This window comes from Mesoplodon bidens (genome assembly GCF_964165515.1).
Source record: "Mesoplodon bidens genome assembly, chromosome: 1".
Lineage (NCBI taxonomy): Eukaryota > Metazoa > Chordata > Mammalia > Artiodactyla > Ziphiidae > Mesoplodon > Mesoplodon bidens.
This window is the reverse complement of record NC_138176.1, coordinates 160,513,979-160,533,092: the sequence shown is the minus strand read 5'-3', so window position 1 is coordinate 160,533,092 and position 19,114 is coordinate 160,513,979.

The following is a 19,114-nucleotide window of genomic DNA, read 5'->3' as shown; positions in this document are numbered from 1 at the left end:
TGGCTCTGTCTTCCATACATAGAACTTTCCCAACTCAAAAAGCCCCCTGTGTATCTTTAACTCAGGGATCACTTTTAGCAGTGGGAGACATTCACATTATGAAAGGTAGGTGCGTGGGGATGAGACACACTGAAGGCACCACAGCCTTAAGCCACCATCTCATGTGTATTCTTTGACATCATCTCTTTGAAGAAACTGTCATATGGGAACATTTGCTATTTAAAATGTTCCTTTTTTATTTCTGCCTCACTCTAACTTTTCCCCTGGTGTTGTTTAGTTGAATTTCCACAGTTAAATGCAACTACACTATAATCCAATTAAGGCCGTATTTCTGAATCAGAACTCTCAGGATATCATGGGAAGGTTCACTGCATACCTTAATACCCTGGTAATTTTATTCCCTGCCACATTGGGGATTAATGAGGTATTTATGGAGAAAACATTAGAATGTGCCATGCATGGTATTGAGTTTTTGAGGAAATATGATTTAAGTTTCAAAGAACTTATAACCAGGCTTTGTAATTGATGCTTTTTTAAAGTGAGTTCTTACTGGGTAGGAACAGTACACTTCAGGAAGCTCACGTGAGCCTACTGTCTTCACATTCAGGTACATCTGAAGATGGATTCAAATTCTTGAATTTCTTAAATTTAGGTAAGGCCCTTGCTCTCACACTAAAATTTTGTCTTTCCTTCTTCTTATTTTTCCTATCACCCAACACCTAACAGAAAACTTTTGGAATATCTTTGACCATGCATGTAGTAGATTTTCAATTTTTGTTTCTTGATTAAACAAACAAATGCATGAGCAAGAGAACACATGAGTGAATAAACAATGAATCAAAAAGTTGATTTTCTGACTTAATTTAAAATCTACTCTTAGTTCTAAGCATTGATGAGCAGAGTTCTAATGACACCATTGTGGTAAATAGGTGACATCTTTCTCCCTTCATCTCTGAGATGCAGACTCACACCCTCCCCCTCAAGCTTCTAGGACCCTCCTTTTTTAAAGCTCTGTCTCCAGGAAATTGATGAATCAAGCCACTCTCCTGATTAGCTGGTCCTTCCACCATTGTTTCACTGGCTTTTGGATAAACATGACTTAGCAGCTTTCCCTACAAAAAGAAGATTTGTTGAATGACTAAATCTGACTAAATCAATGTCTTCTCCCTCCTACTCTCTTTCCTTTTTTGCCTTCCACACCCCCTATCCTTCATCTTTCTCCTAATTCCTCAATGTGTTGCCTCATCCTGCTTCTGACTTTTCAACTATAACCTCATTATTTGCTTATTGATTAAATCATGCACTTCCTCAGCAACTTCTTCCTGAATTCTGTGGATGTCTTTTAGATCCTCCTAAATCTCTTCACCACATTTCAAAGTCTACTTCTGTATATATACTGTGTTACAAATGAACTTGAACTTATGCCATGAAAGAACAGTAAAGCTTTGCCATTCGTTTCACTGCTTCTTTTTATTCCACTGTTTTCACTTCGCTGGGGTAATGCCCAACTCTCAAAGGGAGGTCACTGCCAGGGGAAAACCGCTGGGCAGTTAATGTCCAACTCACACCAACTGGTCTCTGTACCTGAAGCCTAAAGTGTACATTCAGGGCATTAATTATATTCCCAGTGTGCAACCAACCTCATTACAGGCAGTAACTGCTAAATGGGTACAGGGTTTCCATTTAGGAAGAAAAAGAAGTTCTGGAGTTAGATAACAGTGAATGTGTTTTAGACAAAAGTTTGTCTTGAAAAAGAGCAAGGTAAAGTGGGAGTGGAGAGGCTTGAGATCTAATCCTGCACTTCCAAGAGTGAGATCTGTCCTTGTGTTTAAGACACCACTCGAGGCTTAATTTCATGCTCTATAAAATGAGATAATAATATCAAAACTATAGGCTTGTGATGATAAAACCAAATTATGTATGTGTACGTGTGTGTGTCACATCACAAAATAGGACATTTAATATGTATCAGTGTATTTCAACTACTGGTCTCTGTACCTGAAACCCTGTACCCATATAGCAGTTACTTCCCATAATGAAGTTGGTTGCACACTGTGAATATAATTCATACCCTGAAGTACACTTCAAAATGAATAAGATGGTAAATTATCTGTTATTTGTATTTTACCACAATAAAAAAACCACACAGACACACACACACACAAACACACACATTTATAATCTTCCTCTTCCCAATGTTTTTCATAACTCCCTTTACTTAAAAGTTATGTCAATAATTACAGAGTCCAGGATAAAACAGCTAAGCTGGTTTGATTAAGTTAAAATATTGTGTACTATTTTCTTTTTATTATTTCCATTTTTGCTTTACCTGGTTAAATATAGATTTTATGGCAGAGGGACAGAGATAGTATTATCATGTATCAAAAACTGCACTGCACAGGGGGACTGCAACTTTAAAACACTAAAGTTTTTCACTATAGGAATGTGGTTTCTCAGAGAGAAATGCACAATTTGCACAAAGAATTTATTGGTATTTTATTTTGTCTGTTGGGTATAAAATGAATCTTGGGACTTTCACTTGAGTTTCCACTTGACAAGCCCTTGACAGGACATTGATGACTTCCAAATCTCTTTTCCAGCTCACACCTCCCTCCTGAGCACTAGACCATATATCCAGCTGTCTACTGGACATCACCTTGATACTCCTCAGACACTTTAAACTTAACTTGTCCAAGGCTGTAGTCATTATTTTGCACTCTCAGACCTGCTGCTGCTTCTGTATTTTTGATTTTGCTGAAAGATATAACTATCTACTAAGATGTCCAAACAAGATGTCTAGGCATCATTCCCAAATTTTCCTCTCCCACCTACGTCTTATCAATCATCACATTCTTTAGGGTCTATCATAGTATCTCTCAAGGTCTATTTCGAAGGATCTGCCTATGTACACCTACACATCCATGCACATGCAAAGCCTTCTATTTTGATTGCTTAGTATGACACATTCAGCTATCCATTTGCTACAGTAAATTGATTTCTGTAGTCACAGAATCTCAGCCAAAAGAAAACTTGGGAAAATAAATCAACAGAAGATAAAGAAAAATGCATCATTTACCTGGAGCTTTTACTACAAATTTTAATTCTCTGATTTTTTGTTCTTGTGATGTCAATGCACGTTTAAATGATGAGGAGTATTTCATAATGATAAAATGGTCAATTCAAGAAGACATAAAAAATTATATCCTTTATATCACATGAATCAAAAATTAAAGTGATTAAAAATAGGCAATTCTGTCATCATTTTTGAAGATTTAACACTTCTCTCTTTCCATTGATAGAACAACTAGATAAAATATCAGCAAAGACATAGATGACAAAAGAGATATGAGAAAAGAAGCTAAGAAAAGACTTTATGGCATGAAGTAGAAAGATGTAAAATTTTCTTTTTGGGCTAAAATTTCCTTTTTGGGCAAGCAACATGATTTTTTATATAGAGAAACCTAAGAAATTGACACAACAATTATTTGAATAAGTGAATTTAATAATGTCAGAGAACTCAAGGTTCATTTACAAAAATAAATATCTGTGCTTATATATTATCGTGAAGAAATGGAAAATCAAACTAAAATTTTCATTCTCTTTATATCACCAACCATCTAAACTAAGAAATGTATTTAACACAAGATATGTGAAGATATGTAGTAGCAGTGTACTGAAAGCTACAAATACTACTGAGAAATAATAAAGAACTAAGCAATGAAAAGATATACTGTTTGGAAGTCAATATTGTAAGATATTGATTGTCCCCAAATTAGTCTACAGGCATTATGTAATTTCATGCCATATTTATAACAAGCTTTTATTGTAGCATTTGGTTAGCTAATTCTAAAATTAATACAGGTATGAAAATGACATACATAGATCTACAAATCCAAGAAATTCAATGAATTCTAATATAATAGACTCAGAGATTCATATAAAGATACATTATAATCAAAGTAGTTAAAGCCAAAGACAAGAAAGAATCTTAAAAGCAGCAAGGGAAAAAGAAGCAACTTATCAAGCATAAGAGATCCTCAGTAAGGTTAACAGCAAAATTCATCAGAAACCATGGAGTCAGGAAGGCAGTATGACATAAAATGTTGAAAGAAAAAAACTGTCAAGAAATAATTCTATATCTGGAAAACTTGCCCTTCAAAAATGAAGGAGAAATTAAAACATTCTAGGCAAACAATCAATCAAACAAACAAACTCTCAGGGTGTTTATTAACCTGTCCTATAGGAAATCCTAAAGGGAGTCCTTCAGATTCTAAAGAAAGCACACTAGATAGTAATCTGAAGCCAGATGAAGAAATACAAATTGACAGTAAAGGTAAATACATGGGCAATATAAAAGCCAATATCACTGTATTATTTGTAACTCCAGTTTTTATTTTTCACACAAGTGCATAAAAATAAATATATATCTATGTTTGGGGAATATAATGTATAAAAGGGCCTTTATCCAAAGAAGATATAAAAATGCACAATAATCACAAGAAATGATACTAAACATCAATAGTTTTTAGGAAGATGCAAATCAAAACCACAATGAGATATCACTTCATACCTACTAAGATATCCATAATTAAAAAAAATAAAAAACAACAAGTGTTGGTGAGGATGTACAGAAATTGGAACACTTGTACATTGCCAATGGGAATCTAACATGCTAGGTCAGCTGTGGAAACGAATTTGGCAGTTCCTCAGAGAGCTAAATATGGAATTACCATATGGCCCATGGTTCTTGGCAATGTCATGACAGTGTTCTGAGACCTTCACACTCTGGAACTCATTTCTGCTTAATGATATAAATTATCTATTACTTTAGAGTAATATATGTTTATTTTCTTTTAGTAATGTTTTTGATTTTTCCTATATTTGGCAAATCTACAGAGAAGAAAAGTCAAATCCCATGGAGTTGAAATGAAGGAATAGCCAGACACTAAGAATCATCTGTAAGTGATCAGGTGGTGAAGCCTGGGCTGTAAAGGTCTATGAACAGACATTCACAGTCTATTATTCCATCGGACCTTTTCTTCTCCATCATAAAGACTAATTTAAGCCATTATCATCTCATGTCTGGAATTTTGCCAACATACTTCTGTTCTCCCTACTGTCTGCTTCACCTCCCTCCATTCTATCTTTAATATTGCCTCAAAAAGTATCTTTCTGAAAAATAATTCTGATCATGTCACTTCCTTGTGTCATACCTATTCATATCTCTCCTGAAATAAGACTAACACTCAGTGTTTTAACATGACAGTAAAAGTCTTCTATGACCTGATCCATCACAGAATTATCTACATAGCTGGTGCTTAGTACATAAAAACTTACTCAATGGATGATCATGGTTTCTACCAAGGAAATTAAAAGAAAAAGCAAGCATAATGGTGGGAATAAATTCCTTTACTTCATACATATTTTCTGAGCATCATCTCTATGAAGGAGATTGAGAGGGGAAAATAGAAGATTATCAAACCTCAAATATGTGATTTTACTGCCATATCTCTTGCCCCAACCTTTAGGAATCTGAGAATCTAGCAGGGAACACAAGGCTTGTATGAAAACTTCCATGTGCTTGGGACTTGATAAATGTGCTAAGGCAATTCAGTAGGAGAAGATTCCATTTTCATTTTGGGGACTCAGAGAAGGCTACAGATATTTGATCTGGGCCTTGATGAAAGAGTAGGGCAGGTGGGAAGAGACAGCTCTCCAGGCCCTGGGGCATCTCAGGTATGTGAATTTCAGGGAAGAGGCACGTATTGTCACGCTGCTTGACTCTAGTGCAGGGCATGTGAGACTTAGCAACGAGCGTGAGCAGTACATGGGAACACTAGTATGGCTGGCTTTGGAGGGTTTAATTGTTAGTAAGAGAAATTATAAGTGGAGCTTTCTCGATGAATACCCTTGAATCCCCAGCTAATTTTCCGCAAAGACTGAACCCTGGCTGCTTTCCCTCCTAACCTGCCCTCCCTACCTGTAATTCATTCAGACTCACTCTCTGCTCCTGCAACCCAGCAGGACCCTGTGGGGCTCCTGAGCACAAAAGCCTTTCCGTGTCCCCCACTTCTTGATTACAGGAAATAGGTTTCATTCATCCTCCAGGACCTTCCATGAGTTCCAATGAGCAGGTTCAAACAGTTGCTACTTAGGGAAGGGAGGGGGATGCAGAGACAAGAGAGGAACAGTCAAAAGAAACAATAGTGCAGCCTTGGGGCAGGGTCCTGGTTCGCTCAAGGGATATACATAACAATATCTTTAATCTGTTTTGCAGATACAGAAACCTCCGCCAGGTGGGAGAAGTTAACTGTATGCTGCCCACAAGCACAGAGACCTCAGGTCACCAGTTGGAACCAGAAAGTTGATGATGTTGACTCCCACTTACTTCACCACCAACCAGTCAGAAGAATGTCCACGAGCTGATCACACCCTCTTCGAAAAATTACAATAAAACTCTTCACTACCCCCTCCAGGTTGGGACATCTTCTCCAGTTTTGAGGGCATTAGCCTCTTGTGGCCTCCTTTGCCTGGCAAAGCAATAAAGCTATTCTTTTCTACTTCACCCAAAACTCCATCTCTGAGATTTAATTCCATGTTGGGGAACAGAGGCCGGATTCAGCTTCACTCCCTCTCCATGCTTCTGCCCTCCATACCCATGACAGCAGGCTTTAGTCAGCTTCTTGTTACCAGAGGAAACAGATTTCTAAAACCATTCTTCATGTTGCTTTATACTTCCCTAAGCCTGGGTTTTCTCCCCAGCAGGCTAGGAAACAGAAAAAAGGAACACCAGCCTAAAAAACGATCTGCATTCTAATCATGGCTCTTGTACATACATGACTCTGGGCAGATTACTTAACGTTTCTGAGCCATCTATAAAATGGTGATAACAATTCTTATCTTAAAGAGATGCCATGAGGGTAAAATAAAATGTTTAAACCTTTATTTCTTAGATGTTTCACAGAGTGTTAGTTGTCCTCCCACTGCAATCTCCAGGATCAATCAGGTCAAATTTGGGGGCCTTACTTCCCCCCCTCTCTTCAGCCCTCAATTAGGGCAGCTTAATGAATTCTCTGCTGTGATCATTACTAACTCACCTGGTTTCTTGCTCAGAGCCCAGAAGACAGAATTATACAACAAGGCTTAAAGGCTCCTTTTTAAACTTAAACTAGGCTCACTGGGGAGGCTAAAAGCTAAAGATTTGACCTGTTCTGGCATTTGAGCTGATTTGTATTAGAACTGCCTTTGTAACAACTGGAGGGGAAAGAAGAATTCTCTAATCAGTCTAAGCTTAGAGGAAAAGTCATTGCAAATTTATGGAGACAAAAACGGGTGTGTGAAATGGTGTGTAAAGGAGCTCACCACAATCTCCCAGGACGTGGTTCCTGATTGGGAGCCCTCATGCTAGAAAAAAGATTAGGAGTATCTTGGCAAGTTTGTGTCACAGGAAGTGCAATATTTATTCAGCACACAGATAGCCAGTGGATGCACTGACAATTGCAATCCAGGCTCTGATTAGATTTTGGCTGGAGTGTTATTTAGAGACTTAATCATATAATGCCCAGTGGCACCAAGTACGCACATGGATCTGATTGAAATCTTTGCTCCCGCTGGTTTCAGGGTGCAGATAACTGAGGGTGGCCGGAAGAAGAGCATCCGCTTACTTCAATCAGGAAAAGTTGACAACTCCCGGCTTCCTCCCGGCTTCCGAGATGCAAACTACAAAGAGTATATCCCTGCATCCAAGTGTAGAAAAGCTCTTGGACCCCGACTATCTCATCATTCTTTGTAGCAACTTGGTGTGGACTTGCCTGAGCCTAAGATGGTACCACTCTCTCCTACCAAGATTTGTTCAGTTACCTTTGAATCCAACTATTTCATAGACTCAGACTATTAGAGATGAAGGAATGAGTCTAATTATCCCATTTCAGAGATGAGGAAAATGAGACCCAAAGAGGGTGTAGCTTATCAATATCACAGAGATAGTTATTAAAAAAAACAGTGTGAGAAGATAGGTCTCCTGATTCCCAGTGTTACTCTTTTAATGGTATTTACCAAAATACAGTAGGTAATAATGTTAAATTTATTCATTTTTCTTCCTTCAAAACAGACGGTAGGACTATTTGCCTATTTTCTCTAAAGTGTTAAGCTATGTGTGCAGAAGCTATACTGTCATTTTCTAAATGTTGCCTGTACTTTAAAATTTCAATCCCTTAATAGTCAGTTGGTACCATGTTCTTTATACCTTAACTTCAATAGAATTAATAAGAAAAAAAGGACATGAGAGGGCTTTGATATTTACTGAGGAAATAAGCATAGGACTCTGTTACAAACACACCTTAACTCATAAAATGGTTAAGAAGAGACCTAGAAATATGGCTAAAGTCCAAGCATAATAAAAAATATAAAAATCCACTTTAATTATTTTTCAAGCAATTAGAATTTAAAGTCTTTGGTTACATCCCTAATCTTCTATTTCCATACTATATTCAAAACTTTCAAAAATTGAGGGGCTCTTATGGGTCTATTTTAATGAATCTTTGGCCAGATAACTCTGAAATCCTTCCTTGTACTTTCATCAAAATGCTTCTGACTTGCCCAAGCTTATTTTTTCTAAAATTATTTTTAGTATAGTCAAAGAAAAATCCAATATTTTTGAATATGCTTAGGTGTGAAGAACTTTAGGTATTAAAATCCCCAGGTGGCTTCAGAGGTGGGTAAAAGATTGGGAGCAGGGTGAGGGGGATAGAGGGCAGTAGCATTATCATCTTCCTTGACACGTGACTCGTGACTCCTGTGTGTTGAGCATGTGTCTGTGTGTCTGATTAGCTAAGTGTCTATTTAACTTCTCTCTGTCTACTTCACTATTATATCTCTATCTAACAAGAAACTGTGAACAGAGAAAGAAGTGGCCAACTTCCTGCAGTCTGGTCTATCCACGGTTCCTAGGAAGAAAATTCCCAAATACCAGACACCTGCCCTTGTTGTAAATTCAATATAGTGACTACTTTTAGACCACTGATTGCCAGCTGCTGTACTCCTGGCTCAATTGCTTCCACAAGACAAGCTGTTGAAGCAGATATTAATGTGTATTTCAAACCAGCTGGATATATAAGACAATAGTCCTGTTTATGAGTTGTCCTGGTCTTATAGTGTTCTCACCCTTCCATCTTGCCCCACCCATTATTAGAAGCAAAAAGCTGCTCCATAGTGGTTCAGCTTTTCCAAAGATGTAATGTCATACTTGCTTACATATCCCCTCCTAATGTTGCTACATCAGAACTGGAAGCTTATTTCTCCTGGATTTTAGCACATGGCAATTAGAAATCAACATACTTTGTAGCTCTGTGAGGCATATTTTTGCTTAAAAAATAACTTTCATAACTTTTGTGTAAGTATGCTTCATGTCTTTCATGGTGTCTGGCAAGTGGTTATGTGCACATTCGTTGAATGAAGACCTGCTATGGGCTCACATTTCCATTTGCTAAGTTGAGGCCATTATAGCAGAATTCAATAACTTTCCTCTAAGAAAATTATATTGTTTTGCAACTTCTGATTAAATAACACAACTTTGCCTTTCCATTATGTGTTCTTTCTGTACATTCTCACAGAGTGACTTCTAAGTCATTATCTCCAGCCAAAACTTGTCTTCATCTGATGACTGTGTATCAAGTTGCCTGCTACACATCTTTGCCTAAAGGACCCAAGGTATCCTAAAACTAATATGTCCAAAGGTGAACCTGTCACCTTATACCTTCTTCCTCTCCATTATACACACATACAAATACACACACACTCAACTGATCCACCTCCAGTGCTTTCCAGCTCAGAGTATGCCACCATAATCCATCTAGCCAAACAAGTTGGAAAGCCGCAAGCTTGCATCGTCTCTTTCTCGCTCTCAAAATCTAGTGAAGCATTTTCTCTCACTGGTCCCAGTCTCTATTTCTCCAAGACAGAGTTTGACTTCTCCTTAAGTTGATGACTACCTCTTTAGACATTTCCCCTTTAAATGAATTTCATTTTCTTGAGCATATTATATTCTAGCACATCTCTCTTCCCTTCCATAAATGTTTTCTTTCCACCTCGAAAGTGTTGCCTTATGAACTTAGGTCGTTAAAATTTAACTCAAATGTCATGTTCTCTATGAGACATTTCATCTTCAGTTTTCCTGTGTTTCTTGCAAGTGTCTCTCTTGTAGCATTTCATGCATTGTACAGCAATGACTCATTAATCTTTCTTTCTCTTGCATGCATTGCAAGAGGTGGTATGATGCCCCTTTCTTTTCCATTTCCCCAGCAGCTAGCATGTTTATAATAGGTATTCAGTAAATATTTACTCATAATCAGTTGAACAAATGATTTAAGGTAAGAACAAAGCCCTTGGAAGAACAGGTCTAGTGGGTGGTCACTGGGGCAAAGAATATGAAACCATCTTCTTAGGATGACAGCTCAGACAGACTGAAGGTCAGAGATAATCATAAAAAATATCCTCCAGAGGATCACTCAGTTCTACAGTCACCTAATAAGTGGTAGGTCTGCCATACTTAAATGAAAGTTGGCTCCATGATTCTATTAAAGAAAGAAAAGGTATTTGACACCAAAATGTGGACTAAAATACTGTATACTGGTAGGTAATTAACAAATTGTATCAAATATGTGCTTAACCTATCACATGAAGGGATGGTTTGAAGACAAGCATGCCTTTGCTCAAGGGCCTCTGGTTAAAAAGCTAAATCATGGATTCCCCAATGGCCTCATTCCTCTTAACATACCATCATAGTGATATTCATGAATTAATATAAATTCTCTAAAATGTATCTCTATTTTTAAATGTTTCACTTTATTTCCCTTAAGTGTAATGTGTAATTCTTTCAAGTTTCAAAGCTGTGGGTTAGGAAGAGCGCCTACTAGTTCTATTAATCTGGGATTGGGTGAACTAGTTACCATTCACCTCATCCATACAATTAAAATTTTATGACTTACATCATATGGCCTTTCCAATTAAATACTGGGCCAGTAGTTTCTCAATTTTATCCCTGAGTACCTTCCTAATTCTTGGGTGGATACTAGCTCACCTCCTCTAGTAATATTTCTATAATTTTTTTATTAGTTAGATCCAGAATACCTGGAATGCTACCTTCAGGTGGACTAGTAGTACTTTTTTTAAAATGAGGGTGAAAATCTGACATAATACAGATCGGAATCATTATTTAATCCCTGTTTATTCTTTTATTATCCTTGAGCAGTTTTTTGTTGTTGTTTTCTGTTTGTTTAAATTATGGCTTCATGTGTTCTATAATTTTTGTTTTCATCTAATGAATAGGTTGTTTAAATGGCCTGCATTTTTGGAGGAAGAAATTGAGGCAAAGGGAATAAGGATGTTTAATAAGGATGAAAATGTTGAGTCCGTGACTTTGCTATTTAGTTCATTTCTACCATGTGCAAGGAACTGTGCAAAATTTTGGATATGAAGTGGTAAACAAATAGACATGGGCTCTTCCCTCTTGAAAAAAAACACAATAGTAAAAATGCATATAAGTATGTAACTGTTCATTAGAATAAGTATAATGAAAAAGCAGGGTAATTCTTTGCACCAAAGAATTAAGTGTATCTGCTTGAGACTAAGTAATCCAGAAAAGCCTCTTTGAAGAAACGACATGAATTTGGAGATATGCATTGGAATGCCAAAGGAAAAAAATAGGAAGGAAGGTTTTCCAGTCAGGGAACCCCATGGAAAAAACCATGGACTGGGACAATTCTTGATCCAGTCAAGTTACAGAGAATAATTCAATATGGGTGAAGCCTCATGACAGAAGAAGGAAGAGGCATGAAATGAGATGAGATAAAATTAAAAAGGTAGGTTGCAGACAGAAATGCTTTTTAAGGCATTTTATAAGTGCAATGAAATGCTCATGAAGGATTTAAACATGAGAATGGCATGATTAAATCTATGTTTTAAAAGATCAGTTCAGATGCTGTATAGACTGATGGGTTGGTAAGTAAGGGTAGGAAAAAAAAAAAAGGCTAGTGAAGTAACTAGGAAACAAATGAGAGTAGCCTGGACAAGAAATGCTACAGGAGTGATGATGATGAGGCAAATTACTCAGCTGTATAAAATGGATAATAAAAGTACCCACCTCGGGGCTTCCCTAGTGGCACAGTGGTTGAGAGTCCGCCTGCCGGTGCAGGGGACACAGATTCGTGCCCCGGTCCAGAAGGATCCCGCATGCCGTGGAGTGGCTGGGCCCGTGAGCCATGGCCGCTGAGCCTGCACGTCCGGAGCCTGTGTTCCGCAACGGGAGAGGTCACAACAGTGAGAGGCCCGCGTACCGCAAAAAAAAAAAAAAAAAGTAACCACCTCATTAGATCAAAAAGATTATATGAAACTGTGCCTTTAAAAGCTCAAAGGACAGTTCTGGCACACAGAACACTTAACGCATGTTTATTACTATCACTACAGCTATTATGGCTACTACTCCTATTTGGAGTTACTTGGTTTGGTTTTAGGGTGGTGTTTGGATGGCAGTGAGGGAGAGAAGTTAGTTTGGTGTATTATAATTTATTGGTTTAGAAGGAAATTTGATAGGCAGAATTATGGTGTTCTGTCTTAGGGGGTGGTATTTAGAATGATGATAGGTGATGTTTAATGGGCATTGAAGAGGAGAAACAGTTGACTTAAAAAAAATCGAATGATTAACTGACTCAGGGACTAATGGTGCCTCACTATCTTTTTTTCTTTACCTCTCTTCCCTCCAAGATGTTTCTTCAGTATTTCTAGGCCTTGAAGCCTCATTCTCCAAGCCTAGTACAAATATCATGATAATTCTCTACTGATGTTAGTTCCATCCCTTTCATGGAAATTGTCCTATGATCTCTTGGGATGTCAGAGCTAAAAGGAAACTTGAGGGTAATTTGTCTTCATTCTGTTGGTTACAAATGTAGAGACCTACTCTGAGAGAGGGAAATGCTGTCACTCTTCAGAGGAACCAGATCGCATGTTACAAATACCCTTGACTGGGTATCAGAGTGAATTAAGTTCAAGCTCTGTATCTATCATTGCCACGTTGAAACAAATTGCTTAACCTTCTGAAGCTCAAGTTCCTCATTGTAAAGGAAGATCCTAATAACTGTCCTGCCTCGCTAAAGAATGGCCATGAAGAATGAATAAAATAATGCACATAAAAACATTTCATGAACTACAAAGTGCATCTCTCATCAATCCTTTGCTATGTTTACAATTACCAAACAGATGGGTGTATTGATTCAATTGTTTGCCTGCAGGTAGTTAGTGTAGCTTGTGGCTATGGAGCTCAAAAACTACTGAGGTAAATTTATTGGGAGGCTATATTCTAAGTCCATGTGTAACTTACATAAGTAAGCTGAAAAACTTCAAGTACATATTTCATTGATTCTTAAGATGTTTAAACCTCAGTATCACCTTGGACTATATACTATCATTATTTACATTTTACTATTAAAAAAATAGGCCCAGTTTAAGTAACCAGAGTGATTAGTAAAAAAATATAAGGTCACAGAGCCACTAAGCAGCAGAGTCTGATTTTAAACCTTGATCTGCCTTGTTCAGAAAGCCATAAAATTTAACTACTAATAGGGAGGCTATACCACAGTCACAGGATAAATTGACATTGTTTCTGCAAAAAAGAATCTTTAAATTGACCAAACTTGATTAGGAAACCAAAGGCACATTTTTGTTCTCCAGCATGTGTTGAAATGAGGCTGATACAATATTGCAGCTGAGCAATTGGGTGTAAAAATCACTGGTAAAAACACACTGCAGATGGCAATTAATTACCACAGGCCCTGCTCTATTATGCAGTGAAAGATTGACAAAGAAACTGTGAAAAGACTGAACCAGGAAATGACAACATACATGGGAAACTGCCCTCTGCTGGTCCAGGCAGTGCCCGGTCCTTGTTAAACAGGGACGTTATTCAAAGATGTAAATGAGATAGTTTGAGCACTTTTATATTTATGACTTTATTACTCTGAAATGGTTGGGAGTTTTAATTTTGTGGTTAGCCCACCTTCTGTTTCTTTATTAAAACCTTAGTTCTGATTAATCAAAAATGCTCTTTACAGTCAGGTCACATAGATTCCATAAAAAAGGATGCACTAGTTCACCCTGGATTTGGTGTGAGATTTATCTTTTAAAGATGCACCCTGATTTATATGTGTGCTCACAAGTGTCGCAGTGGATTAAAATATGATAGTAAGTGGGAAAGTTTCATGGCTTTCTGAATGTGGTCATAAATAAGGAATTTCATGACTAAGTTGCTCTCTGTAATAACCATGTCTCTTCTCACCCGTGGGCGTATTGGGGTCACTCTATTGGTGAAAACCGTGGTAAACCAGCATTGGACTTGCATAATCTCACAAAATTGTCATCAAAAGCCCACAATCCAATCAGTTGCCACAGTTTTTTATATACACATGGCACTAAAACATGTGAATTCTCTGAAGCAACAGAAATGATGACTGTCTTTCCACTATCATCCAGAATTGGCAGTGACCAAGAGAGCCAGCTTTGAGTTTCTTTCTATGGAACTTCAAAAAGCAGCAGGCACAGAACCTGGATATAAGATTCAGAGACAGGGTAGCACAGCTTTGAAGCTGTTCTATAGAGAGAATTGGAGAGAGTATCTAAAGAGGATGCAAGTGGTGTTCTGATATATATATATATATATATATATATATATATATATATATATACACACACACACATTTATGTATATATATAAATATATCATATATATGTATATATATATAAATATATCATATATATATTCAAAGTGCACTTTGGATTCTATTGTACCTTCAAATATTATGTATTAAATACCCACATGACAATCTCTTAGAGTTTGGACATGCTACTTTAATACACAAGTCTCTTTTATGGCAACTTCTAATATTCCCCCCCAAAATCTAATATTATTTCAGACATACATATAATGAAATGTAATTTAACATCTAGAATTATGAAACAGATGAGACAGCCAAGGTCAAAAGAGTGCTATTTACACTGAATATAAGAATTTCTTTATGAGATAAACTTCACTGTCAAGATGCCAGAAGACTCTCTTAAGGAAGAGACTTCTGTAATTACAGAAAACAGCAAAGCAGAGGAAACTAACATTTCTCAGGAACCGTGTCTCTGTTGACCATGTATCTCTGGGCAATTTCTTGACCTGTCTGAGCCTTAAGGTGTTATCTATCTCACTGGATCCTTTTGAGAATTAAACTTCATACATAATATGCCTAGCACATAGTGGATATCACAAAATGTTAGTTCAACTCTCCTTCTTGAGCAAACTTAGCTGGCACTATTACTCCGAGCAGTTTGGTCTGACATTCTCCCCCCTCACCACCCATCCCAACTTTTACATGCATACCAAAGGCAACATAATTGTACATTTTTGGTGATTAGAAATCTCTTTAGTTTTGTGTCAATGTTAGTCAAGTGTTGTGTTTCCCTGTGATGAAGCAAGGGAAAATAGTTGCTAGCCAGGGACCTGTAAGAGTATGATTGTGATGCTGAGCCATGGAATCCAAGCCGTGTGAGCGAAACTATGAGCAGTCCTGTGGAAAGTGGAGCAGTGAAAGGAGTGGTAGTTATGAAGTTAAAGAGGCGTTTATAGGAAGCGCTGCAGCAAGGGAGCTAGAAGGCGGGGGTTTTAGGGCAGAGACTCTAGCTTAGAAGGATATGATCACAGGCTCTCTGGCTGAGATAGGCTGTAAAAGGAGAATATTGCTGATGGTCCTGCAACAAAGATCCAGATTTCTAGAATGACTGTGCATCTGTACTTGGAATTCATTCTGATGAGTATAATGGTTAGGACTGAGAGGAAGCTGTGAGCTATGTGATCATGTGTAAAAAAAAATGAGAAGGAACAATCAGGTGATTGATTCAGGTGTGTCACTCTCTTCATTTGTTCATACCTAACAGATGAAGAGACTGACACAGTCAGAGATGTGAGCCACAAAGAAGCAAAGCTATTTATGAGGTAGGAAGAGGGATGCTTTAGAAGCGGCGTAGGAAAGTCACAAATCACCTCTGTGCTGTCTTTTTCTTCAAAAGTTTTTGGAATACCTTTTCCACCTGCCTAAAATTCTACTCTTCCTTCAAGCGCAAATCAAATCCCCATTTCTCATAGAGTCTTCCTTCTCTTCTCTAGCCTACTCTGGTTTCATTTTCCTGACTCTTTTAGATGTTTATTTTCTGTAACACCTGTTTTGCAACTGGATGGTACAAAGCTCATATAAAGCTTAGTTCCTGTCTGGGTAATTCTCATTTAATTTTGTCTCCCCAAATAGACTGCCAGCTTCATGATGATGGCAATCTTAGTTTCCTGACCATTTATATCTCACAGTTCTTAGCACAGTTTAAAGCATATTTGTGAGATCACAAATACAATACAATTACATTACCAAACTGTTTTTCTTAGGAAAGACCACCTTTAATTTTGAATGTGATCTGGATGACCCACACTACTAGTTTGGAGTATAAAGTATAAAGATGATTCAGTTAACCCTCTGAGACCCTACTCTTCTAAAGTTGTAGACAATTCAAGAGCTGTGATATCTTCTTCTTGCATCTTAAGTTGCCCTTCACAATTTGTCCTAAAACCAAGCAAAGCAAAACCTCAGTTGGAAAAATTTGGAAAAAAATAATTAAACCCTTTGATTTTCTTCAGTTGTAAAATCTAAAATTCTAAAATTCTGGAACCAACCTTGATATTCCGATTGTAAAGGAAAGGGGGATAAAAGTCTAATAAACCAAATGATACAATATGAGGTCTTTATTCTCCTCTCTTGTTTCTCAAGGGAATCTTAGATGACTAAAGATAACTATACTGGCATATGTAAAACAAGTTTTTCTTTGTTTACCATAAAGCAAGGAATGCTCCTAAAGCAGAGCATGCAATGGGAACAGCAGCTGATTCCCCTCCGGCTTTCTCTCCTTCCCAAGTACCCTCCCTATTACTCTTTGCATCTGATAAGATTTTTGGTCAAGGGAATGTACATAAAAAGCCTGGTCTTCAAATGTTGCATTGTGTGTGAAACTACATTTAAAATACCCTTTAATTAGCATTTGAAAATCATTGTCTGTAATCCATCATATCAACAGGCTAAACGTGATTATATCAATAAATGCTGAGAAAGCATTTGACAAAATCCAACACTCATTCACGATAAAAACTCTCAGCAAACTAGGAATAGAGAGAGACTTCCTTAAATTGATAAGGAATATATACAAAATCCTACAGGTAATATACTTAATGGCAAGGAATTAGATACTATACCCCTAAGATCAGGAGCAAGACAAGGATGTACTCTCTAATGAGTGCTATTCAACATCATGCTGAAAGTCCTAACTAGTACAGTAAGAAAAGACAGGAAAGGAAAATCATAAAGATTGGGAAGGAAGAAATAAAACTTTCCTTGTTCACAGATGGCATAATTTCCCATGTAGAAAATCCCAAAGAAAAAGAAAAATGCTCCAGAAACTAATATGTGATTATAACAAGTTTGCAGGATACATGTTATAATACAAACATCAATTGCTTTCCTATATGCCAGCAATGAACAATTGGAATTTGAATGTAAAAACACAATACCATTTATATAAGTACCAAAAATTAAATACTTAAGTATAAATCTAACAAAATATGTACAGGATCTATATGAGGAAAACAATAATACTCTAAATTTTACAAATCAAAGGAGATCTAAATAAGTGCAGAGATAGTCCATGTTCATAGATAGGAAGACTCAATATTGTTAAGATGTCAGTTCCTCCCAACTTGGTCTATAAATATAACTCAATCCCAATCGAAATCCCAGCAAATTATTTTGTCGATATTGCCAAACTTATTCTAAAGTTTATATTTAAAGGCAAAAGACCAAGAGAAGCCAATAAAATACTGAAGCACAGTCAAAGGACTAATGTTATTCAATTCCAAGACTTACTGAAGCTATAGTAATCAAGGCAGTGTCACAGTGGTGAAAGAGCAGTCAAACAGATCAATGGAACAGAATAGAGAGCCCAGAAATAGACACACAGAAATATAATCAACTGATCTTTGCCAAAGGTGCAAAGGCAATTCAACAGAGAAAGGATCGTTTTTCAGCAAATAGTGCTGGAACAACTGAACATCCGCATGCAAATAAATGAATCTAGACACAAAACTTACACCTTTTACAAAAATTAACTCCAACTTGATCATAGACCTAAATGTAAAACACAAACCTTTTAGAAGATAACATAAGAGAATATCTGGGTGACCTTGGGATTGGCAATGAGTTTTTAAATACAACACCAAAACATAATCCATGAGAGAAACAATTGATAAGTTGGACTTCATTAAAATTCAAAAAAAATTCTACTTTACACAAAACTCACCTCAGGGAAACAAAAGACAAACCTTAGAGTGGTAAAAAAATTTACAAGACACATATCTGATAAAAGACTTAACCAAACTCAAAAATGAGAATACAAACGAGCCAATAAAAAATGGGCAAAAAATCTGTACACCTCACCAAGGAAGATATACAGATGGAAAATAAGCATATGAAAAGATTCTAGACACAATATATCATTAGGAAATTGCAAATTAAAACAACAATGAGATACCACTATATACGTATTAGACTGGTGGAAATTCAAAACTGACAACACCAAATGTTGTAAAGGATGTAGAACGACAGGAACTGTAATTCATTGCCAATGGGAATGTGAAATGACACAGTCATCTTGGAAGATATTTTGGCAGTTTTTACAAGGCTACACATGGGCTTACTACATGATCTAGTAATCATTCTCCTAGGTATTGCCCATATGAATTGAAAACTTATGTCCACACCAAAACCTTACCTGAATATTTATAGCAGTTTAATTCATAAATGCCAAGAACTAGAAGCAACAAAGATGTCCTTCACTAGCTGAATTCATAAAAAAAATGAGGTGCATCCACACAATGTGATATTATTTAACAATAAAAATAAATGAGCAGGACTTCCCTGGTTGTCCAGTGGTAAAGAATCTGCCTTACAATGCAGGGGACTTGGGTTCGATCCCTGGTTAGGGAACTAAG